Source organism: Triticum aestivum, chromosome 3B (assembly GCF_018294505.1).
Source record: "Triticum aestivum cultivar Chinese Spring chromosome 3B, IWGSC CS RefSeq v2.1, whole genome shotgun sequence".
In the NCBI taxonomy this organism is placed as follows: Eukaryota; Viridiplantae; Streptophyta; class Magnoliopsida; order Poales; family Poaceae; genus Triticum; species Triticum aestivum.
Window position 1 is genome coordinate 749,139,242 of NC_057801.1, and position 26,181 is coordinate 749,165,422.

The 26,181-nt window shown below is 47.9% G+C and overlaps 1 long non-coding RNA gene across 1 annotated transcript; it reads left to right on the forward strand.

Annotated features, from left to right (window-relative positions):
* The first annotated feature begins 1,364 nt into the window (after positions 1–1,364).
* LOC123066329 (uncharacterized) lies at positions 1,365–3,108 on the forward strand. Its single transcript, XR_006431309.1, has 3 exons — positions 1,365–1,441; positions 1,565–1,615; positions 2,735–3,108. It is a non-coding gene; the product is annotated as an uncharacterized lncRNA (long non-coding RNA).
* The last annotated feature ends 23,073 nt before the right edge of the window (positions 3,109–26,181 follow it).

A 26,181-nucleotide genomic window follows, 5' to 3' on the forward strand; every position in this document is an offset into this window, starting at 1 on the left:
AGGAGAGCCATTCAATCTCACCTTTCAAACCTCCTGAGTGCAGAACGCCTGCCTCCTACTCTCTTCCTGTGCTACTGTATATGTGTGTGATTTTTAGCAGATGAGAGGAACGAACTAAGGGCCGACCCCCGAGCAGCCGAGCGGCCATGTATTTATATGGACGGAGGAGCGCAGCGCAGGGTCCAGCCGCATGCACGCACGCCCATCCACGTCGTGGATCGTGAGATCGTGTAAGATCGTGCATGGGAGCGGGGCTGCTCCTTTTTCTTTTTGTTTGTTTAATAGCTAATCAATCGGCAACGTCCCATTAGTACAGGCTTAATTAGGCCACGTTCTATCATTGTGTGGGCTTTTGCTCTAATTCTTTACTTAGGGCCAAATACATGCATGCAGGGAGAAGCTAGCTAGCGTGGGGCCATATGGGCCATGATACATACAGATGCCATGCATGTATGCTCGCTTAGCCTTGGTTAATATGCAATGATATTTGATGGAGGAACATACTGCACGATGCTTCGACAATATTGACGTTGTCTTTGACGGTGAAATTTTAGATCATTATTCGTCCTCCACAGTGCGCGTACATACGAACCGTGCGTCCCCATATTTTTTTTTGTCAGCTGCGGTGCGGCGCATATATAAACCATGTGTCCTCCATTTTTGCATATATATCTGTTTTTTCAGCGTCGGTGCGCGTACATATAAACCATGTGTCCTCCATTTTTCTATAGGAGAAAACTTGATGGCTGCTTATTTGTTTCATCATATTTTATAATTGTCGGTTTAATGCGTGCATAATCGACATTTGAAAATAAATCATATGCCTATTTCTTTAGCCATCAATTCGAGTGGTTGATTATAATTAATTCCTTTTCATTGTAAAACGGATTTTGCCGTTTTGTATTTATATTTTATGTGGTCTATGCATTTTGTTTGCCTTGGTCAAAATCCATGACAACAGATGCCCCTCGAGGTCTGGGTTCGAAGTAAGATTTTTTTTACTCGGGCCCAGAGCTCGAAATATACATATTTTGTTTAAAGCACTTGTGAGTATAATGGGTTTATGACTTTTTAGACGATCGTGTGCCAGCTACGTACAGCATTTTAACTATACGTTGCAATTGTGGAGGCTAAAAATCAGGCCACGTCCGGCTAACAAACTCCATCCGGATAACAAACTGCGTCCGCTATCCCCTCAACTCTCTTTAAACAGCAAGTCTCCTTTTCTTTTCTTAAATCTAGACAGAAGACGACAGAGACGAAGGTCTACTTCCGTCCGGCCGGCCGCAATCCTTTTGATAGGTTAGCGAATTATATACGACTTCGCTAGTGCCTGAATTGATTCATTGACTGATTGGTCTGCTATTTTCTCAGTCCAGATTGCTTTCAATCCCTCACAAGATCCACCTCCGTTTTGGCAAGTGTTGACTCCTCCAATTGGGTATGCCTCTTTCTTTGTCCTGTCATTACCAAGAAATGATCTATCTTTTAGACCAAGACATGATCTATCTTTTAGCATCTTGGATGTTGCTTTTAATCTCTATTCCATCTCCTCATCATGTAGATGCAGGGAAACGGGGACACTAGGATACGGTCTGGATCGAATCTTCCTTGGGTAGTCTGCTTTCCCAAATTATCTGATTACGTCTGTTCGTTGTGGCATCTCTCTCATCATTAGAAGTGTCAGGGATATAATGCCCTGAATGCATAAAACTTTTTTTTGTCATGGTGTTTATAGCCCTGGTCTCTGGATGTGTTTGATCTGTATTTATTCATCCAAATATTGTGATCCTACGGTCGACGTTCCGGGAAGCCCCTATTCAGACTTGGTCCGTCGTTCGACTCGGGGATTTTTTTTGTATGGAGTAGATTGCTCACTGTTGCCGCTCTGGAAGCGTTTATACGGGCTTAGTCCGTCGTTCAACCATGAGAAGTTTTTTTAATCATTGTATATGCATGGGTCAATAAGTTGCTCACCGTCGGCGTTCCGGGAAGCCTTTATATGGGTTTGGTCCGTCGTTCGACCATGAGAAGTTTTTTTTATCATTATATATGCATGGGTCAATAAGTTGCTCACCGTCGGTGTTCCGGGAAGCCTTTATATGGGTTTGGTCCGTCGTTCGACAGTGATTTTTTTTATATGATATATGCATGAATTTAATGACTTGATCACTGTCGGTGTTCCGGCAAGCCTATATATGGGCTTGGTCCGTCGTTCGACAGTGATTTTTTTTATATGATATATGCATGAATTTAATGACTTGATCACTGTCGGCGTTCCGGCAAGCCTATATATGGGCTTGGTCCGTCGTTCAACAGTGATTTTTTTATATGATATATGCATGAATTTAATGACTTGATCACTGTCGGCGTTCCGGCAAGCCTATATATGGGCTTGATCCGTCGTTCGACAATGATTTTTTTTAATATGATATATGCATGAATTTAATGACTTGATCACTGTCGGCGTTCCGGCAAGCCTATATATGGGCTTGGTCCGTCGTTCGACAGTGATTTTTTTTATATGATATATGCATGAATTTAATGACTTGATCATTGTCGGCGTTCCGGCAAGCCTATATATGGGCTTGGTCCGTCGTTCGACAGTGATGCTACTGCTCTTGGGCACGAGGAATATTTTCAATCATGCGTACCTGTGTTGCATTTCTCACATCCCCCCCCCTTTTTTCTATGCATCAGATCCAAATATTGAAATATTTTTCCTTTATTGTAGATACCATCTCTCATTGCAGACTGTGTACCCTGGGATCATCATTTCCACCTTGGTATAATATTCAATCTTGCACTTTTATATACTATTTTTAACTTCCTGTAATTTCATATATATACCGACATGCATATTTTCTTTGGATATAGATGGAGGAAGCCACGGCACCATCTTTGTCTGAATCATGTAGAATGCCTTTATCACAGTTGGCCAAAAAACATCTATTTGAACCTGATACTAGTGAGATAGCCAATCCAGTGATTACGAAGTTAGGCGTACCACACGGCCATCCTGAGCTTGAACCACGTGGATGGACGGCAGGGCCATCTTTCTCAGCTCGTTGTTATCAACCTCCCTCACCGGGGCCTAGACTTGATGAAGCTTCAACCCTTGGTACACATATGATATCCAAAGGTTTAGGCTGGGAGAATCATGAGGTTGAGTATGCCCCAATGCCTCTTGGATATATTGAATGGGGTATTAATGTCTTGAAGAGATATCATACCCACCTAAAGGGGAGTGAAGAAGGTGTGGACTACGTCTATGGAGCCATTTATTGCTCTTTAGGCGACTATTCTGTCTCCCCTTCTCTTTTAAGGTCTTTATTGGAGAAATGGGACCCCAACACCAACATGTTTTTGTTCTCGTGTGGCGAGCGTACAGTCACACTTCTTGATATGCATCAGATTGCGGGTTGCCCCTTGATGGTGAACCTTATGAAGAATATGTTCCCCTAGCTGATGAGTTGGATCCTTCTACTCTTTTGTACCCCAACTTCTTGCTTCGGCTCCTAGAAATTTGGACCAAGCTTGCTGTGGGTGGCAAAGTAGGTTTCAAGGAATGGTGTGACTTCTTTCACAATAGTGGAGTAGACTCCTTTGCTACCAAGAGCTTAGAAGACTAGCCTGTGTATACTGCGGCTTTTCTTGCCATATGGCTTTGCCGCTACGTCATTGTTGGTGGTGGGCCATATATTCGCCCTGGGGTATTAGTGATGGCGGCATGGATCTCCCTAGGACGACGCATCTCTTTGGGTCCACCTGGTCTTTGCTCCCTCTATTACTCACTTCGGCGAATTTGTACTCATCCGATTGGCCCTTCATTCATACATAGAATCTGGCCGGTCCACTACCTTGCTGGATGGATGGGCGTGTACCTCAAGAAACCCTATGGAAACAGAGCAAAAACACCAAATTTCCCGAGCCCCAAAATCTTGGCAGTACAGCCTAATATGGTGAAAACCATGTTTAAGACGCCACGTCTTTTTACTCCCAAAGAGGCACATGCTTTCCTCAATGACTATAAGAATATTGCTTGGAACCCCCATTCTCTCACTATGGAAGGTGTGTTCAAACCCAAGAGGGCTTTCTTAATTTCTATTTGTCGAGGCATGCTGCCGTGGAGGCGTGGTACTATCACCGCCGACGTGTGTATAGCTGAACCATATCACCCAGATCGAGTGGCACGACAGTTTCGTCTTGACCCAGTTGTACCCTTTTCTCCTCTAGCGAGCCTGTATACTCAAGACGAAATTGGAATTGCCTATGCTTTTTTGGTCACACCTATTATCCTTGGCCCCTGAAGAATTCCACTATTTTCCTGATGATGATCGAGTTGGGAACACCTCTGTAGCATGGGCTAATTGGTGGAAAAAAATTCTAAAGCCTTTTGCCGACATTCTGGGCCATCTTTGCAATGGCAACATGACTGGGAAGACCCCTTATGATGTAAGGATAAAAAATAAGCATGCACTACGCCTCGCCCATTGTCTGATAAAGATTTTATGATGGTGAGGAGAGTATCTATTGAGCACGGTGACCAACATGTTCAGTCCCTTGAGAAGGCAGAGACACCTATTACACATCAATGGAGACTGGTCCTCTATAATTATTTAAATGATGTTGTTGCTGCTCAAACGGTGAAGTCTAAAGAGGTGAGCTAAAGCACATGTGTGTCCATTTTTCATTATGTCTCACGTACTATTTGGTACTAATTTGAGAATTATTTTTTTGCAGCTACGACGGGGTAATGTACTGAAACAGAATGCCATAGCTGGGTCCTCCTCCGCTCATCCTCTATCCGGATAATGATATCTCAGACACTGCTGATGGGGTTATGTACCTAGGGTAGGGTCATGGACCTATCTAGGATACCATATCCAAGGACATCATCAGACGAAGCTACCTTCCAGTCGACCAAGAGAAGCTCCACTCGACCAAGGGAGACTCCACTCGACCGGCTAGAAGACACTCGACCATGAAGACGCACTCGACCATCAGAAGTTTAGGATCTATGCTGTATCCAAACGGTCTGTAATTAAGTAGTCTTAATGGTCATGATGACACTTTATGTAGGGCGTTACCAGTAACGCCCGACCTTAATGTACTTTAACCCTCCTCTACGTGGGTTGGCTGGGGTCCTGGCGTCCTCTATATAAGCCACCCCCCTCCACTGGTAGAAGGGTTCGCACCCCTGTAACTCATATACACAGAGATCAGTCGACCGCCTCCGGGCTCCGAGACGTAGGGCTGTTACTTCCTCCGAGAAGGGCCTGAACTCGCTAAACACTCGTGTGTACAACTACTTCATAGCTAGGACCTTGCCTTTCCATACTTACCCCCCATTCTACTGTCAGACTTAGAACCACGACAGTTGGCGCCCACCTTGGGGTCGATGTCTTAGCGACTTTTTTGGAGAAGTTGCAATTTGTCCGATCGCCTTCATCATGGTTTCCGGCGGAGCACTAGTCGAGGGCCACGAGATCCGTCTCGGTGCGCTCACTTTCATCGCCGACGACTCCGCTTGGCTCCAGGAGGCACCACTTGACATCGACGCGCTCCCCGTCCGCGGGACGACGCACTTTCGGGCGTGTGTCCGCGGCGTCTTGCTGCGGCAGCCGTCGACTCCATACCGATCGACTCCTGCGCCGTCCTCCCTCCCTGTCTCCCACCAGCGCAAGCGCTCTGGTCGGTCGAGGCTCCAGCGATGGGTGAGGCACGCAGTGGCTCGCCAATCGGCCACCACCCAAGTCGCGGAGATTGAGCCCGACGAATCTCTCTACGGCTTGTTCGACCTGTCAACTGGCTCCGTAGGGACTACGTCCGAGTGCGATAGCAGTGACCCAGCGGCGGAGGTCCTGATGGTCAACGGGCCCCGTAGTCCTCCCGGTTTCCCCCGCGGCGATGGGATGGACGACGAGGACGACCCCGCTCAAGCCCATGAAGAGTACCAACCCGAGCCGCTCACTTCCCAGCAGAGAGAAGAACTTCGCCGCCGGAACATGGATGCCCTGCATACTCCCATAGCAGGAGAAACACCTGAGGATCGCGCCCTGGAAGAGGCGCGTTTAGCCAACCTGGCTGAACGCACTCGACTGGAGAACCTTCAGCGAGCACTCGACGAGCGTGCGTGTCAACGAGCGACTAACTCCAATCGACGTCAGCTCTTTCCGCAACCAACTCAGGTATATCGAACCCCAATTCAGAATTTAGCAGCTGCAGCCCGCATAGCGGAGTCAATTCATCCCTCTCAGTCAGAGGCTGGAAGAGGCTTGATGCAGATCAGAGATTTGCTCCGGGCGGCAGGAGATCAGAATTCAGCTGTGTCACAGTCACGTAACAGGATTCACAGTCGATCTGTCGCTGCGAATACTGTTCAGTCGGCTCACAGTCCACGGTCGCCTCTGAGGCGCATGGGACGTGAAGGCCAGCGGGACCGCTATGATGACCGATTTGATCATGATGACAGGCGTCGAGTGCCCACTCCTCCTTCGAGAAGTGGGTCTAACGCCCATCGGCAGCAAGATGACAAACGCCAGCTCAGTGTTGGGCGGAGAGCTCCAGTCGACCCCAGAGAGCCAGGCTTTGACGCGAGATCCATCATCGTGCAAGGTTTGGTTGACCGAAACAGAGCTCATAGAGGTGGTCATGACAGAGATGTGCCCACAAGCAGCCGAGTCCATGTTTCAGGTCCAGAATGTTTTAGCAGAGCGATCAGAGCCGCAGTGATACCCCCCAACTTCAGGTTGGCGACTGGGGTGAGTAAGTTCACCGGAGAGTCTAAGCCTGAAACTTGGCTCGAAGACTACCGAGTGGCTATTCAGATTGGTGGCGGTAATGATGAGGTGGCCATGAAACATTTGCCACTTATGCTAGAGGGTTCAGCCAGGGCATGGTTGAATCAGTTAGCTCCCAGCAGCATTTACACCTGGGAAGATCTTTCTCGAGTGTTTGTCAGGACGTTTAAGGGAACTTGCAAGCGACCTGCTGGATTGACTGAGCTACAAGTTTGTGTACAAAAGTCGAGTGAAACACTGAGGGATTACATCCAGAGGTGGATCACTTTGCATCACACTGTAGAGAATGTGTCGGACCATCAAGCGGTTTGCGCCTTCAAAGATGGCGTCAAGAACAGAGAGTTGAGCCTGAAGTTTGGTCGAACTGGAGACATGACCCTGAGTCGGATGATGGAAATAACCACCAAGTACGCCAACGGCGAAGAAGAGGACCGACTCCGGAGCAGCAAGTACAAGCCGAGTCAGTCGGATAAAGGAAACTCCAGTCGGAAGCAAAAGCGGAAGGCCGAGCCAGCAGCTCCTGGAGAGGCTCTAGCCGTGACACAAGGCAAATTTAAAGGGAAGCCCAAAGGATCTTGGAACCCCAAGAAGGTAAAGGATAAGGAGGGTAATTATGTGATGGACCTGCCGTGTCATATCCACACGAAGAAAGACGAAGAGGGTAACTTCATCTACCCAAAGCATACCACTCGCCAGTGCCGGCTCTTAATCCAGCAATTCCAAGGGAAACAGCCGAAGGACAAAGAGAAGCAGTCGGACAAGGCTGAGGACAAGCAGGACAGCGATGGAGAGTACCCTCATGTCAACTCCACTCTGATGATTTTTGCTGATGTAGAGAGCAAAAGTCGACTGAAAGTGATCAACCGTGAAGTCAATATGGTCGCCCCAGCGACACCAAACTATCTGAGATGGTCGCAAACTCCCATTACTTTCGACCAGTCGGACCATCCTACTCATATTGCCACTCCTGGGAGGCAAGCACTGGTGGTCGACCCGGTCGTCGAAGGCACTCGACTGACGAAGGTATTGATGGATGGCGGCAGCGGATTGAACATACTGTATGCAGAGACGCTCAAGGGAATGGGCATTCCGATGTCCAGGCTCAGTTCCAGCAACATGAGTTTTCACGGAGTCATCCCAGGAAAGAAGGCTGAGTCACTCGGCCAAATAGCTCTGGATGTGGTGTTCGGCGACTCGAAGCATTTCCGCAAAGAGAAGCTGACATTTGAAATCATGGATTTCCAGAGCGCCTACCACGCTATCTTGGGAAGACCAGCTTACACCCGCTTCATGTCTCGACCATGTTACGTGTACCTCAAGTTAAAGATGCCTGGCCCCAAAGGCGTGATCACCGTCACTAGTAACCGGCAGAAAGCATAAGAGTGTTTCCAGAAAGGCTCAAAGATTGCGGATGACCAGATAACAGTGATAGAGCTAGAGGGATACAAGAAGAACGCAGATCCGAGTGATTTACTGCGGGCCAAGAAGCCCGCCATGGAGTCAGCATTTCAGTCGTCCGGTGAGACGAAGCTAGTTCACATCCACCCGACTGACCCCAATGCAGCTCCGACCCATATTTCCACTACACTCAACTCTAAATAGGAAGAAGCGCTCATCCAGTTCCTCCATGAGAACTGGGACATCTTCGCATGGAAGCCAGCTGACATGCCAGGTGTTCCCAGGGGACTGGCTGAGCATCGCCTTAGAGTCGATTCAAAGGCAAAACCTGTTAAAGAACATCTTCAACGGTCCGCCGTTCAGAAGAAAAAAGCCATTGGCGAAGAGGTGGCTCGACTCCTTGCAGCAGAGTTCATCTGAGAGATATACCACTTCGAGTGGCTCGCCAATGTCGTTATGGTTCCCAAAAAGGACAATTCCCTTCGTATGTGCATTGATTTCAAACATATCAATCGGGCCTGCCCGAAAGATCATTTTCCTCTCCCTCGCATCGACCAAATTGTCGACTCGACCGCAGGATGCGAGAGATTGTCTTTTCTAGACGCTTATTCCGGGTATCATCAGATCCGTCTGTATGGGCCCGACGAAATCAAAACAGCTTTCATCACTCCATTCGGGTGCTTCTGCTATATCACCATGCCATTCGGTCTCAAGAATGCCGGAGCCATGTTCATGAGAATGATTCAAAAGTGTTTACTCACTCAAATCAGTCGGAATGTGGAAGCATACATGGATAATATCGTGGTCAAGTCGCGAAAGGGTTCCGACCTGTTGACTGACTTAGCTGAAACATTTGCCAATCTCAGGAGGTATGATATCAAGCTCAATCCTTCAAAGTGCACATTCGGAGTACCTGGCGGGAAGTTACTCGGTTTTCTCGTTTCCGAACGAGGAATCGATGCTAACCCAGAAAAAGTTGGCACCATACTCCGAATGAAACGCCCTGTGCGTGTGCACGATGTCCAGAAGCTTACTAGATGCTTGGCCGCGTTAAGTCGATTCATCTCTCGCCTCGGTGAAAAGGCGTTGCCCCTTTACCGACTGATGAAGAAGGCAAACAAGTTCGAGTGGACTCCAGAAGCTGATGCAGCGTTTGCCGAGTTAAAAACTTTGCTCTCCACCCAGCCGGTGCTTGCTGCTCCAATCAGCAAAGAGCCTCTGTTGCTTTATATTGCAGCCACAGGACAAGTCGTCAGTACAGTACTTACGGTTGAGCGGGAAGAAGAAGGGAAAACCTTCAAATTTCAGCGCCCAGTGTATTATCTCTCTGAAGTTTTGACCCCATCGAAGCAAAGATATCCTCATTATCAGAAGCTCGTATATGGGATCTACATGACCATGAAGAAGGTTGCCCATTATTTCTCTGATCATGACATTACAGTCGTCAGCGACGCACCATTGTCAGAGATTCTGCACAACAGAGATGCAACTAGTCGAGTGGCTAAATGGGCGATTGAACTCCTTCCCCTTGATATCAAATTCGAGGCAAAGAAAGCCATTAAGTCCCAGGCTATAGCAGATTTCCTTGCCGAGTGGATTGAACAGCAGCAGCCGATTCAAGTTCACTCGGAGCATTGGACCATGTTCTTTGATGGCTCTAAGATGTTAAATGGTTCTGGCGCTGGGGTAGTTTTGGTTTCTCCCCGAGGAGATAAGCTCAGATATGTGCTCCAGATCCACTTTGATTCCTCCAACAATGAAGCAGAATATGAAGCACTGTTGTACGGGTTGCGCATGGCCATTTCACTCGGCATCGGTCGCCTTATGGTTTACGGTGACTCAGATTTGGTGGTCAATCAGGTGATGAAGGAGTGGGACGTTAGAAGCCCAGCCATGACTGGATACTGCAATGCAGTGAGGAAGCTTGAAAAGAAATTCGAAGGGTTAGAACTCCATCACGTTCCCCGACTAAAAAATCAAGCAGCCAATGACTTGGCGAAGATAGGTTCCAAGAGGGAAGCCATTCCGAGTGGCGTGTTTCTGGAACATGTCTACACACCATCGGTTCAAGAGGATCCTTTCACTGAAGAAGCCCCGCAGCCTAAAAGCGCCACAGATCCGACTGAAGTCGAGGTCCCAGCGGTGGTCGACTTAATCATGGAAGTTTTGGTCATCACTCCCGATTGGACAGTGCCCTATATCGCCTATATTTTGAGGAAGGAACTCCCCGAGAATGAAGAAGAAGCTCGAGAGATCGTCTGCCGGTCCAAAGCCTTCACCGTCATGAGAGGTCAGTTATACAGAGAAAGTGCGACTGGAGTCAGCCAAAAATGCATAACACCGGAGGAAGGTCGAATGATTCTCAACGACATCCACTCGGGGACCTGTGGCCATCATGCGTCTTCTCGGACCATCGTGGCCAAAGCATACCGAGCTGGTTTTTATTGGCCGAGAGCGAATGAAATGGCGAAGGAGATAGTCGACAAGTGTGAGGGATGTCAATTTTACTCCAATATGTCACACAAGCCCGCCTCAGCCTTAAAGACCATACCACTTGTCTGGCCCTTTGCTGTATGGGGTTTGGATATGGTTGGCCCGTTGAGAACAGGAAGAAGCGGTTTCACACATGTGCTGGTAGCAGTCGACAAGTTCACCAAGTGGATTGAGGCCAAACCCATCAGGAACCTCGATGCTGGCACCGCTGTCAGCTTCATCCGAGAACTGATATTCAGATATGGAGTCCCGCACAGCATCATCACTGATAACGGGTCAAACTTTGATTCTGAAGAATTCAGAGCTTTCTGCACATCTCAAGGCACACGAGTCGACTATGCTTCAGTCGCCCATCCGCAGTCGAATGGACAGGCAGAACGAGCCAACGGTTTGATTCTCAAAGGGTTGAAGCCCCGTTTGATGCGTGATCTCAAGCATGCGGCTGGTGCATGGGTTGACGAACTTCCCTCGGTGCTTTGGGGGTTAAGGACCACACCCAACCGATCGACTGGAAGAACTCCATTCTTCTTGGTCTATGGAGCTGAAGCAGTCTTGCTGAGTGATCTTCTCCATAACGCTCCCCGAGTCGAGCTCTACACCGAAGCTGAAGCAGAACAAGTGCGGCAGGACGCAGTCGACCTTTTAGAGGAAGAAAGAGAGATGGCTCTGATCAGATCGACCATTTATCAACAAGACTTGCGTCGCTTCCACGCCAAAAACGTGAAGAGTCGAGCCTTCCAGGAAGGAGATTTAGTTCTCCGAGTGGACCAGCAGAAACCACACAAGCTTGCTCCATCTTGGGAAGGTCCCTTCATCGTCACCAAGGTTCTCCACAATGGAGCATACCGTCTTTACAATGTCGAGCATCAGATCGACGAGCCCCGAGCTTGGAACGCGGAGCTTCTCCGCCCCTTTTACACTTAAGTATTCACTCGGATGGGTTGTAATAAAAGTACTCCTGTAGTTTATTTATCAAAGACAAGAGCTTTATAGTTTTCCCAGTGATTGTTATTACTTTTGTCCATATAGAACAATCCCCCAGTGGGTGGCTTAGCTGCGAATCCGATTCGCCTAAGTCTGTAAAAAAATCCTAACCGAGTGGTGAGCCAGTTTCCCACACGAAGGCTTAGCTGCGAAATACGTTTTGCCTAAGATAAACAAAATCCTACCGAGTGGTAAGCCAGCCTTCCACTCGGAGGCTTAGCTGCAGTCCAAGTGCTCGCCTAAGTTTCCGAAAATCCTACCGAGTGGAGAGCGAACCTCCCACTCGAGGGCTTAGCTGCAGCCCAGTGCTCGCCTAAGTTTCCGAAAATCCTACCGAGTGGAGAGCGAACCTCCCACTCGGGGGCTTAGCTGCAGCCCAGTGCTCGCCTAAGTTTTCGAAAATCCTACCGAGTGGAGAGCGAACCTCCCACTCGGGGGCTTAGCTGCAGCCCAGTGCTCGCCTAAGTTTCCAAAAATCCTACCGAGTGGAGAGCGAACCTCCCACTCGGGGGCTTAGCTGCAGCCCAGTGCTCGCCTAAGTTTCCGAAAATCCTACCGAGTGGAGAGCGAACCTCCCACTCGGGGGCTTAGCTGCAGTCCAAGTACTCGCCTAAGTTGAATAAAATCCTACCGAGTGGAGAGCGAACCTTCCACTCGGAGGCTTAGCTGCAGCCCAGTGCTCACCTAAGTTTCTGAAAATCCTACCGAGTGGAGAGCAAACCTTCCACTCGGAGGCTTAGCTGCAGCCCAGTGCTCGCCTAAGTTTCTGAAAATCCTACCGAGTGGAGAGCAAACCTCCCACTCGGAGGCTTAGCTGCAGTCCAAGTACTCGCCTAAGTTGAATAAAATCCTACCGAGTGGAGAGCGAACCTCCCGCTCGGGGGCTTAGCTGCAGCCCAGTGCTCGCCTAAGTTTCTCAAAATCCTACCGAGTGGAGAGCAAACCTCCCACTCGGAGGCTTAGCTGCAGTCCAAGTACTCGCCTAAGTTGAATAAAATCCTACCGAGTGGAGAGCGAACCTCCCACTCGGGGGCTTAGCTACAGCCCAGTGCTCGCCTAAGTTTCTAAAAATCCTACCGAGTGGAGAGCAAACCTCCCACTCGGGGGCTTAGCTGCAGTCCAAGTACTCGCCTAAGTTGAGTAAAATCCTACCGAGTGGAGAGCGAACCTCCCACTCGGGGACTTAGCTGCAGCTCAGTGCTCGCCTAAGTTTATAGGGGAACTAATCTACTGCAATAAACGCCTCGCGTTAATCTGCAAAAAACACCCCAAACCAAACGCAAGCATATTCAACGTCGAAACCCAAGTTCGGATAATACCTAGCGGAACCGAAAGTGCTCGGGCGCTAAGCCTGTTAAGGTTTATCGGTTACAAAACCCACTCGGCATACCGAGGCAAATTTAAAGTATCAAGCTCAGAAGTTTTTTACCCCTCCTGTGGAGGGCTGGAAGGCGCAACAAACTCATCAAGGTCGATCCCATCTGCAATCCGAGTGGATGCAGCGATGAAGGTCTCCATGAAAGATCATAAATCATGCTTCTTGGTGTTAGCCACCCTGAGGGCCACCAGCTTGTCCCCTCGTTCATCCTTGCAGTGAACGCGGACCAGAGATAGAGCAACATCTGCGCCACACCTGGCAGAAGACTTCTTCCACTCCTGCACTCGACTTGGAACCTCGTTCAGTCGAGTCATCAGGGATTCAAGGTCGTTCTGGAGTGTCTCTCTTGGCCAAAGTGTCGTGTCGATGCGAGATGTTGCGACCTTCAGCCTTGCAAGATAGTCGATGACAGCTGCAATGCGAGATTCAAGCCGGAGCACATTCATGGCAACGTCGTCATTCATGCGAGAGTTGATGGGATCCAAGTTTATCTCCAGTCGACCGGTCTCCTCTTCAAAGTTCTGACAAAATTCTGCAAGCACAACCACCGAGTCAAAACTACGGTCGGAAGTAGCGGTTAAAAATTGGCCAAAGATTACCTTCAAGCATGAGGAATAGCTTCTTGGCGAGTCCGCCCAGATAAGCCTCCAGATCATTCTTCTTGCCCGACAACTCGCTGGCCTTGTCATTCAGAGCAATCTTGTCGTTCTTCAGTCGAGTGACTTCTTGGTTGGCCACGTCAAGAGCAGCTTTCAGAATGGCATTTTCTTCTTCAAGCTTGGCGACCGAAGCCAACTTCTCTTCAGCAAGCCTAGTCTTGTCCGCGGCCGTTTTTTGCGCCTCGGCAAGTTCAAGGTCCTTCTTTTTCAGAGCGTTCTTCAGTTTTTCTGCGAAAATCACAATAAGGTCAGAATCGGAGGCAGATAAGAAGCAAGGACAGTCGTCAAGATTCTCACCGAACATACCTTTTGCTTCCTCCTTCGCCTTCGTGAAGTTTTCTTGGACAAGCTTTTGGTCAAGTTCAAGCTGGATGAACTTGCTCTCCAATTCGGCGTAGCGAGAAACAAGGTCACAAGACCTCTGCGAAAGTTCAGTTGACAAAACTTCAACATCAATTCACTTCCGAGTGAGTAAGGAAAAATCATAGCGTTTCTAAGACTATGGCCGAATGCAAACATTCGACCATAGTCTCGGGGACTACACCCAGTGGGTGCACTGAGCGTGCCCCCACTAGTTTCATCAAGAGTCGACCAGTCGACCAACAAAAAAAAAGAGAGGCAATGTTCTTTAGACTATAGTCGACTGCCAGCAGTCGACCACAGTCTCGGGGACTACACCCAGTGGGTGCACTCAGCGTGCCCCCACCGGTCTATGAATCTATTCGACCTTGTCGAGTAAAGAAAAACTCAAAGCATAAAGACTATGGTCGACTGCCAGCAGTCCACCATAGCCTTGGGGACTACACCCAATGGGTGCACTCAGCGTGCCCCCACTAACCCGGAATTTCAATCGACACACACCCAGTGGGTGTAGGACAGACTCTAGGAATTTCAGAAAGAAGAACAGGCAGTGACCGACTGACCTGAACATTACTCTGGAGTGCCGAACTGGCGTCATAGGCTGCCTGGCTGGCTTCTCGAATTGCCTTCACTTGCTCCATCATGACCCCCGCCTGGTGTATCGCTTCTTTAGCAGCACTGGCTTGGTCTTCTGGAACGGGGTAGGTGGATAAAAGCGAGGGTTGAGCAGCACTCGACGACGAAGGGCGAGCACTCGTCAACGGCACCGCGAAGGTTACGGTGGGTCGAGTGACATTGTCTCCCTCCACGACCAACGTCTCGGGTGCCGGCACATCCTGAGTCGCCTTGCCAGCAGACGTTTTCTTGCTTTTCCTCGGCCGTGGTGGTTCTTCGTCATCGTCGTCAGGAAGGTCAATAACAATGTTAGATGAAACTGCAGAAAGAATCAAAATTAGAGACAACGAGTCAGTCGACTGAAAACGGCAACGTAGGAGTCATACCAGGTTTCGAGGTTGCAGCATCCTCCATCTCGTGGTCTTCGGCCCTCGCCGAAGTGTCGGAAGTAGCAGCGCTGCAGTTCCAAAAGTCATTCGATTGGCCCATGAGTCGACCAAGAACAAGTTCATGAAACAGGGAAAGCTCAAAACTACCATTACCCTGAGATAGTGGGGATCACCATCTTCATCTTCGGCAAGACCTTTGCAGGCTTCGACGGTGCCACTCGAGATTGCTTCGGAGCCTTCTCAGTCGGCGCCGGAGAAGTGGTTCGAGGGCGCTTGGTCGACTGGGAAGCGGTTGCGACCCCCTTACCTCGCTCAGTCGCTGGATCATGGGCAAGCTTCGAGCGTCTTTCCGAGCGGGGAGGTGCAACTTCCTCCTCCTCCTCTTCTTCTTCCTCCTCACCAGAGTCATCACCCTTGTCGTCGTCGTCAGCATCCGAATCCCACTCCTCCGGGCTTTCGCCCCCGCTTCCTTCCTCCTCCTCAGTCGGCGTATGCGCCCCATTGGGCATCGAGTACAATTCAGTGGTGGCCTGTCAAACAACAAAGCAAAACAAAGATCAATCGACCAATTCGCGGCAAAGCAAAATGGATAAAACAAGATCACGATCGGGAATAAATGGCCATACCACGTCATACCTCGAGGGTTGTCCTTGTTCCCTGTGATGGCGGCCACCCACCTCTCCAGCGTGGCGTCGTCGACTGCTTCTGGATGGACCCGAGTGGTGTCTTCGGTACCGCAGTATAGCCACATCGGGTGGCCTCGGTACTGGAGCGGTTGGATGCGCCGCCTAAGGAAGACTTCCAGAAGATCCATGCCCGTCACTCCATCCCGAACGAGTTGGACCACGCGCACCATCAACATTTTTACCTCGGCTTTCTCCTCAGGAAGCACCTTCAGTGAAGACGGTTTGTCCACTCGGTCCATGGAGAACGGAGGGAGACCAGTCGACTGCCCCGGCGTCGACTCGTCTTGGCAGTAGAACCAAGTCGACTGCCACCCTCTGACCGACTCAGGAAGGGTCATGGCCGGGAAAGTGCTCTTATTCCTCAACTGAATCCCAAGACCCCCGCACATCTGAATGACCTTGGTCCTCTCATCGTCCGGACTCGCCTTTTTTACCGTCTGCGAGCGACAGGTGAATATGTACTTGAAGAGACCCCAGTGCGGTCGACAACCCAGGAAGTTCTCACACATGGACACAAAGGCAGCAAGATAGGCGATGGAGTTGGGATTGAAATGATGGAGTTGCGCCCTGAAGAAATTCATAAATCCTCGGAAGAAAACACTCGGCAGCAAAGAAAATCCACGATCTATGTGAGTGGCCAAGAGAACGCACTCACCCTCCTGCGGCTGCGGTTGGCACTCGGTCCCCGGAAGCCTCGCTGTCCCGTGGGGGATCAGTCCCTCATTGGCCAGGTCGTTGAGGTCCTTCTCAGTGATGGTCGAGCGGATCCAATCCCCTTGGACCCAACCCTTCGGCATGCGGGACCTCGACGAAGATCCGCCCCGACTAGACGGTCTCCCCTTCGCTTGCCCCGTCGCCGTCGCCTTCTTCGCGCGCTCTAGAGCCGCCGTCTTCTCCTTCACCATTATCGCCGGCGAAGCGCTCGAGAGGTGGATAAGGCGGAGGTAGGAGCAGGCTCCGTGGGCGGAGGCAGAGAGGGAAGAGAGGAGAATGGGGAGGCACTGTTCAAAAACTCTTCCCCGACGCTTTATATAAAGGCGCTTCCGAGTGGCTGACGAGTGGGTCCGAGCAGATCTGTCACATCCCGAAATAGTCGCACACGTACGATACGTGGCGAAAAAGGCGGCGTGGAAATCGAGGCGTCCATGCCTTATCCCGCCCGATTGCCGCGGATCGCCCCGCTTCGCGCGCTTCCCAAATTTCAGATCCCGCAAAATCCGCTAACAGCAGATCAATCTGTCAGACGATATCCTTCCCGCGATCCGTCGCTCGGAAGTTCACCAGAGTTCAAAAGTTCACTCGACAAAAGATAAGAATGGATCAAGGCGACTGAAGTAAAAGTTGACGCCAACGTCGAAAAGAAGATCGCCGATCCAAGATACGACATAACCAAAGTACAGTAAATAAGTCGGAGAAAATCATCAACTCCTTCCTCATTCGAACCTCGATCCATTCGGGGGCTAATGATGGGGTTATGTACCTAGGGTAGGGTCATGGACCTATCTAGGATACCATACCCAAGGACATCATCAAACGAAGCTACCTTACAGTCGACCAAGAGAAGCTCCACTCGACCAAGGGAGACTCCACTCGACCGGCTAGAAGACACTCGACCATGAAGACGCACTCGACCATCAGAAGTTCAGGATCTATGCTGTATCCAAACGGTCTGTAATTAAGTAGTCTTAATGGTCATGATGACACTTTATGTAGGGCATTACCAGTAACGCCCGGCCTTAATGTACTTTAACCCTCCTCTACGCGGGCTGGCTGGGGTCCTGGCATTCTCTATATAAGCCACCCCCCTCCACTGGTAGAAGGGTTCGCACCCCTATAACTCATATACACAGAGATCAGTCGACCGCCTCCGGGCTCCGAGACGTAGGGCTGTTACTTCCTCCGAGAAGGGCCTGAACTCGCTAAACACTCGTGTGTACAACTACTTCATAGCTAGGACCTTGCCTTTCCATACTTACCCCCTATTCTACTGTCAGACTTAAAACCACGACAACTGCCCCCTCCGATAGCGGAAAGAGACGCAGACAATCTACACCGCCTCACGTGGAACAAGAAGAAAGGCTGCCCTTGAAGCGCAAACTTGATTTCGGCCAAGAATCCAATTTTTCTGAACCAATAACATTGGATGGTCCGTCATTAGATGTTGAACTCAGTAACTTTGTTAGTGATGAAGATTTTGGTCACGTTCTCACGGGAGAAAAGGACCATGGCCTTGGTGACCTCTTTGATTTATCCGTTGAGGATTATACCATTGGCGAGTGTGGCGCAAGTCGTACGCCTTCCAGCCCGAGTGTGACTGAAGTTGTGCCTCATACCCCTAATGATCTTGGTTTCTTGTCAACTTTACCTGGTAGTTTATTTATTTATATGTCTATTTAACTGGTCGTGTTTATGGACCATCATTATCATCAGTTCTCATAACTCTTCTCTTTTTTTTAGGTTGCGAACAAGAAATTCGCCACTCACAAGACCCTGAGGTGATGGTAATATCGGGAAAAGACGCACAGATGGACTACAGTTTCGTCAAGGACACGTTTATGGAGGCTACAGATTTTGTGGTAAAACGAGCCCTCGAAGGACTGAACGACTCTACCCTCGGTGATCCCAAGCGATGCATCATACTTGAGAGCGTTTCTCAGACGCTGCCCACGTAAGTACCTGAGGTAGCTAAGGTGCAGGCCATGTTGGTCGGGCTTATTGACCTTTCCAAGAAGTTGGAGGTTGGCCAGACTAAGTTCACGGAGGAATCCGAGCGAGATGAGCATGTTGTTGCTGAAGTAGGACTTAAGATTAAGTCTGGCCATGAGGTTTCCAAGGCCATAATTGAGGACTTATCTGCCGTAGAAAAGAAGTGCACTGAAATGGAGGCACGTGAAGAAGAGTTGAAGGCCCAGTTTGAAGAGGTTACTGCTACTTTGCACATGCTTAAGTTGGAAATGGAACAACGCCGACAAGCACATGATGCCCATCAATCTGAACAGGAGAAGTTGGTGAAGAGTGTACAGGATACCAATGCTGGCAAACGTGCAAGGCTTGCTGAATTTAAACAAAAGACAGCAGATTTAAAGACTGAAGCAAGTCAGTTGTTGAACAGCCTGCAGAACTGGCGAGCTCTTTGAGAAGGCGTAGACTTTGTTTAGTTCTTTTTTATTTGGCCATTTCAGTTCATCATTTCCCTTTGAATCATTTTACGTCCAGTGCTCAGTTTCACTTCAAATGTAGCAGTACTTTGTTTATTCAGGTGGGAACTCCACATTTTATGCATGATGTGCTAGTACGCCAGCTTTGACGTTTGAAACATCCTTATTTATTTACACTATCGTTGTGTATGGCCTGCAACCTTATTTATTTTATTCTATTTGTTTATTATATAAATGCATGTACGTACCATTTTTTGTACGCCGGTTTGAGCTTATGAAGTCTGGAGCCTGCTTGATGTTTATTTTTATTACCCTTTTTTTACGTCACAGTTTATACTCGTAAGTCATTGGAGTTTTTTTTTTGTGCCCCAGTTTATACTCGTAGGGGTGTGGAGTATTTTGGATGATCTTTTTTTTTTGGCATCACAGTTTATACTCGTAAGTCATTGGAGTTCTTTTTGTGTGCCCCAGTTTATACTCGTAGGGATGTGGAGTATCATTTTTTTACTCAAGCATAATAGCGCTTAAGGAATTTCCCGTTTATCGGTGGCGGGCAATACTTGCCGTTAGGGGAAATTATCCTGTATGCACCACTAGAGTAGACCTTTTTTATGATGTAGGGACCCTCCCATTTTGGCTCGAACTTTCCCCCCATCCGTCGTGTAGCATTCATTGGACGGATGACGGTGAGCACTAGGTCTCCTTGCTTGAATGATCTCCTTTTAACGCGCTTGTCGAAAGCACGGGATATTCTAGCCTGATACGCCTCCAAATTTTGTAATGCCTGAAGGCGTTTTCCTTCGAGCATTTCGAGTTCACCGAAGCGTAATTTTATGGCCTCTTCTTCAGAAAGTTTCTCCTGAATAGCAACTCTAAGCGAGGTAATTTGTACCTCTAATGGCAAAACTGCCTCTCCTCCAAATACGAGGGAGTATGGTGTCATTCCAGTTGGTGTACGTGTCGTGGTTCTATAAGCCCACAAGGCCTCAAGAAGTTTCTCATGCCACTCACCCTTATTTCTAGACACGACTTTCTTTAACAATTTGCAGAGGGTTTTATTAAAAGCTTCCGCCTGTCCATTAGCTGCCGGATTATAAGCCGTAGAATAGTGATGAATTATTTTGAATTTCGAGCATAACTTATCGACATGTTTATTTTTGAATGGTCCCCCGTTGTCAGACATGATACGGGAAGGAGCTCCGAAGCGACATATGAGATGTGTTCTTATGAAGTGCTCCACGTGCTCTCCCTTATCCTCTTTTAATGGTATAAGCTCAGCCCATTTAGAGAAGTAATCCGTGGCGGCCAGGATAAATTTGTGCCCCTTTGATGATGGCGGATTAATAGGTCCTACTATATCCATTCCCCACATTTCAAATGGCCATGCAATATTTGTGGGATGCAACGACTCATGGGGTTGATGTATGAAATTACCATGTACCTCGCACTCATGACACCTTTTTGCAAATTTCATGGCGTCGTCAAACATGGTAGGCCAATAGTAACCAAGATGTCGCAATTGATAATATAACTTAGGGCCAGATTGATGCGCCCCACACACCCCGGCGTGCACTTCATTTAAGGCTTCCACAATTTCATTCCCTGCTAGACAGCGGAGGAGGATGCCCTCGAAAGAACGCCTATATAGGGTATCATTTATACATGTATAGTGAACTGACCTTTTCCGAACTCTAGACCTTTCTGCGGAGTCTAGAGGTAAATATCCATGGAGCAAGTATTCGAGGAAAGGGCTTCGCCAGTCTCCAACTTCAATCTCGTAAATATCTGCAGTCATTGCAACCGACGTCGTCGTCTACTCTTCCTCGGCGAGTATAGGTAGGATTCTGCATTCTTCAACACGAACGTCCATCATTTGATGTGAAGTTAATGACATACTAGCGGCTAAACCTGCTAAGGCGTCAGCCTTTTCATTCTGACTTCTTATAACATGCTGAATATTTAGATCAGCAAACATGGACATGAGCATTTTGGCTCATTGGAAATAAGGCATTAATTCTTCTTTCTTTACCATGTAAATTCCCAGTAGTTGGTTGATCACTAACTAAGAGTCACCATAAACAGCGAGTGAATCTAACCCCATATTCAGAGCTAATTCAAGCCCAATTATCAAAGCCTCATATTCAGCCGAATTATTTGAAACCGCTGAAGTTAGGGTGAATGAGTACGGGATTATCCCTTCACTGGGCGTCACGAAGACGACTCCAGCACCTGCCCCTGATCGTCGACATGCGCCATCAAAGTACATTTGCCAACATGTACTAGCAACTGATGTAGTGAACACTTCTCCGGCAAGTCATCATCTATGGGGAAATCATCGGCTATTGGATGTGTCGCTAGGAAGTTAGCTAACGCCTGCCCCTTCATGGCCTTTTGTGGCACAAACTTTATATCAAATTGCGACAAAAACATCGCCCACTTAGCCAATCTACCTGAAAGCACCATTTTATTTAAGATGTACCTGAGAGGGTCTGCTCTCGATACGAGGTGTACAGTATGCTCTAACATGTAATGGCGCGATTTTTGTGCTGCAAACACCAATGCGAGACATATCTTTTCCATGTCCGGATAGTTGCACTCAGCCCCCACGAGGGTGCGACTAAGGTAATATAGGGACATTTTCTTTCCGGACTCATTATTCTGTGCTAAAAGAGCTCCCAACGACATAGGCATGGCTGCCGTATATAGGATCAGAGGACGCTCCTTAACTGGTGCACCCAGGATAGGTGGGTGTATAAGGTATTTTTTAATGTCCAAGAACGCATTTTGGCATGCTTGGTCCCACTCGAATGAGACACCCTTCTTCATGAGATGTGAGAATGGTTTACATCTTCCTCATAAGTTTGAGATAAATCTCCTAATATATGCTAGGTGACCTTGAAAACTCTTTAGTTCATGTAGGTTTGTGGGTGGTGGCATTTTAACAATCGCTTTTATTTTATCTGGGTCAATTTGGATGCCATTCTTTGTGACCACAAAACCAAGAAATTTCCCGGAAGAAACTTCGAACGCACATTTCATGGGATTCATTTTCAAGTTATGTTCCCTCAGACGCTCGAAAACCATTGCAAGATGTTTCATATGGTCTTCTTCACGTTTTGATTTTACCACTATGTCATCAATATAACATTCAACGATTACATATAACAACCCATCTAAAACTATGGTCATGGCTCGTTGATATCTCGCCCCTGCATTTTTGAGTCCAAACGGCATGACCCTATAACAGAATATGCCTTTGGGCGTCCTGAAAGCGGTTAGCTCTTCATCTTTTGGCGCCATTTTTATTTGATTATATCCAGAATATCCATCCATAAAGGAAAATATTTCATGGTAGCATCAACGAGTATTTCAGATATAGGTATAGGAAAATCATCTTTAGGGCATGCTTTATTTAAGTCCCTAAAGTCTACACACACACGGATTTGACCATTTTTCTTTTTAACTGGGACAATATTGGAAAGCCACTTAGGATATTTAACTTCCTTAATGAATCCAGCAGCTATGAGTTTGTCGACCTCGGCTTCTATCTTGGGGAGTAGCTCGGGTCGAAATCTCCTTTGTGTTTGTTTTACTGGGGGTACATCATCTTGCACGGCAAGTCGGTGCACCGCTACCTCTGGATCCAAGCCTGGCATTTCCTCGTAATTCCAAGCAAAGACATCTTTGTTTGCAGAAAGGAACTTACGATATTCCTCTTTCTTTTCTTTGGACATACGTGCGCCAATAAAAATCGGTCGAGGATCCTCGGCTGTCCCAATATTTATTTCTTCCAAGTCATCAATAGTTGGCTGATTACCATCCTCCATTTGTGGGGATGCCTCAGTTGGGTGTACAAATTCAGTCGAGGTCATACAAACCTCATAGCCCAGCCCATGTCTTTTTTCTTTTAAAGGCTGGCCCTCATGTAGAGCTTCGAGTTGTTCTCGGGACAACGCCTTTTCAAATGGCGCTCGTTGCCCCCGGCCATCGCACAACGACGGGCCAGTGAGAGTATCATATCCCATTTTCTGCATCATATACAAAACTCGGTTATCGTACAGAGAAATAGGCAATGACTCATCATCTTTATTTTCCAAGGTGATATGAACCACATTTTTATTTTTATTTTCACACTCATGCGGCTCCTCTTTATCTTGCTCAATTTTATGTTGAACCAAAGGAGGTAAGAGCATAGGCATTTTGGTACCTTTTTTAACAGATGATTTATCGATGACACGGAATATTGGGTCACCCCCTTCCCTTTGGTCACTTGGTATGTACTGATAAATCTTTCGGCCAGATGAGGATTCTGCAGTATTTTTCTTTACCATATTTGACTCAGGTACTATTACAGGCCTTGGCTTGTGTACTTTTTCAACAGGCTCAAAGTAGAATTTTGCATCAGCGTAGAAAGATTCAGCTACGGTGAATGGTCTCTTATCTGCAAATATTCTTACTGTTTCTCCAGATTTCTCTTTGTACTTGACACACTGATGGCGTGTAGATGGCACAACCTGATTTTCATGCAGCCATGGTCGGCCCAACAGTGCATTGTAAGATGTGGCTGCGCATCAATCACATGGAATCTCACGTATGTAGATAACGCTTCCATTTTTAGTACCAAGGAAATGGTACCCATGGCCTCTTGACCTGACTGGTTAAAGCCGTGAATGACCACATTTGACCGACTCAAATCCTTAGGGGAATATCCAATCCTTTTCAAAGTACGCAGAGGCAGCAAATTTATGGCGGATCCACCATCTATCATTATGCGATTTGTTGGCAAGTCATCAATCTCACCAAACATAAGAAGAGGCATGTTATGCTTCTTCGCTCCTAACAACATGTCCTCATCCGTGAATGTAATGTTTAACACATCATTTAATTCAGCTTTAGTCTTTGAGACTTCCATTCTATAATCTTCAGGAAATGACAATGCTGTAACTAGTGCCTTACGTAAATCCGAGGAAAGAGACAAAGCATCATACACAGAAAGCATAGCTGGTATTTTCTTCAAATGAGAGATTACATCATACTTGACCAACACCTTAGAAGGCGGGTCGATTGTCTCATTCTCGGTTACATCTTTGTTCTTAGGCTCCTTTCTAGATGGAGGATGTGGGTCAGCTAACTGGCGACCTGATCTAAGGTGGACATGATCCACCTCTGGTGCATCTTCTTCGGGGAAGTGAAGAGACTCCCTATCATCCTCAAACACACCTATAGTGAGAACATTGAATTCTTCACTAGGCGGAACCTTCATGCGCTTCACCAAATGCTGATATTTCTTTGGTACGAAGCGCAGAGGAGCGACATCTTCCATCACTCGGGGTAGTGCACGGCGTTTTGGCCGCTGCTCCCTGCAGTCTTGGGGTTCTTGAGAAGCTAGTACACTGGGCCATCCATCACGGCTGCAGGGAATGTGAGCCTCTCTTTGACGCTGACCCTGGGACATGGTCCCATGACCGAGGCACGGGAGGAAGCCTGGAGAGATAATTGGGGTAAATTCATATCCTGATGTAAAAATCATATCATCATAAGTTGGCCTCATATTTGAAGATGTGCAACTCACCGAGCTATCTTGAAGAGTGGCAACATTTGTTGTAGCCATCTTCTTTCCTTTCTTTAAACTTTTGAGGAGGTCCGTATCAATGGTCCCCTCATCGATCATTTTCTGTATGATATTCTTCACAACGAAGCAATCTTTGAGTGTATGGCCCAAAATGCGATGGTAGTGACAGAAATTTGGGTCATCAAATTTTGAAGCTTCTTCTGGCCTTTTGGGCTTGGGAAGTTCTATAAGACTCAACTCCTTTAAACCAGTGAAAAGGTCATCAATTTCTTCTACAGGAAAAGAATACTCCCTGTTTTGTCGCTCGTTGAGAGTTGGCCTCCTACCGACCTGTGCATCTCGCTGTCCTTGGTACCCTACAGGTGCTCTTCTGGGCTGAAACTGAGGTTTTACCGTCGTTGTCTCCATGGCTTGTGCAGACTTGGGTTTCATCGGCAACTTTTCACGCTGACCACCTTTGTCTGTAGGCTTGTTGAACATCGTTTTTGTTCGATGGGCGACAAGTTGCATATAATTTTCTATATCCGTGGATTTTGAAGCCAACTCTTCAAACGTGAGGGGCCTCACCCCCTGTAACTGGACAACCACTTCCGAGCAGAGATTGTTCATGCACATCCGCACTGCTTCTGGCTCGGTGATGGGTTGTGGGCAGTGAAGACTTAGGTTTCTCCATCTATTTATGAAGTCAGCCGCCTTCTCGTTGAACCCTTGTTCAGTTTGGGTCAACTTAGTTATGCCCACCGTCCTCTGCGTGCTATAGAAATGCTCGAGGAATGAGTTTTGCATTTGTTCCCACGTTTTTAGAGAGCTTGGAGGTAGCTTGCTGTACCAGGTAAAGGCAGGCCCAGACAATGTCTGTACAAACTGCCTAAGGAGAAGTGCTCCATTGTTGGCTGTATCTTGGCAAGCAGCAAGGAAGTGTGCTATATGCTCATGGGGAGATCCACTCCCATTGAACTTACTAAACTGCGGCTGTCTGTAGTTTGTTGGGAAAGGAACTAGGTCCACATCGGGTGGGTATGGCTTAACATACCATGGCCGCATCGAGTACTGAGTTTGCATCAACTGGGACTTTACCCCCTCAGCGATCATCCTTTGGATCGCCTCAAGGTTAAGCCCTGCCCCTCCATGTTGGCTGCTAGCACTTGCACCACCATCCCCTTCATTTCCTTTGTTCTGGTTATTGCCCATATGAATACGAAGGGCTGCTATCTCGTCTTCCTTTTGTTGGAGTGCTGCCGTAAGGTTGGCTAATTGCTCCTCAACCGAACGAGTTTCATTTGTAACTAGGACTTGCTTTGTATGCCCTGCACCATGGTGAAGTTCTATCTCATTTTCAGAAGGACAAGGAGTGCTATTTGATAGGGGATTGTAAGACCCTCCATTGCTTGACCCAAGTTCTTCATAATCTGCTGGCTGCGCGTCATGCGGCGAGGACCTTCTACAACAGTCTTGCATGCCTTCTTCCTCTTGAAGTGTGTTGATGCTGAGGAGGTTTCACTACTGTTGTCTGTCACCATTTTGACGCCAACTGGCATTGCGTTGAATACTTCAAATGAGTTACCCGATACTTTCTTGCGAGTTGGCCATGGAGCGAGAGTTCTGGTAGTCTTCTTTTCTATACTTGCCATTTCTTTTGCCCCATTTCCTCCACCGACTTGGCTTGTTGATGGAGAATCTCTTCCC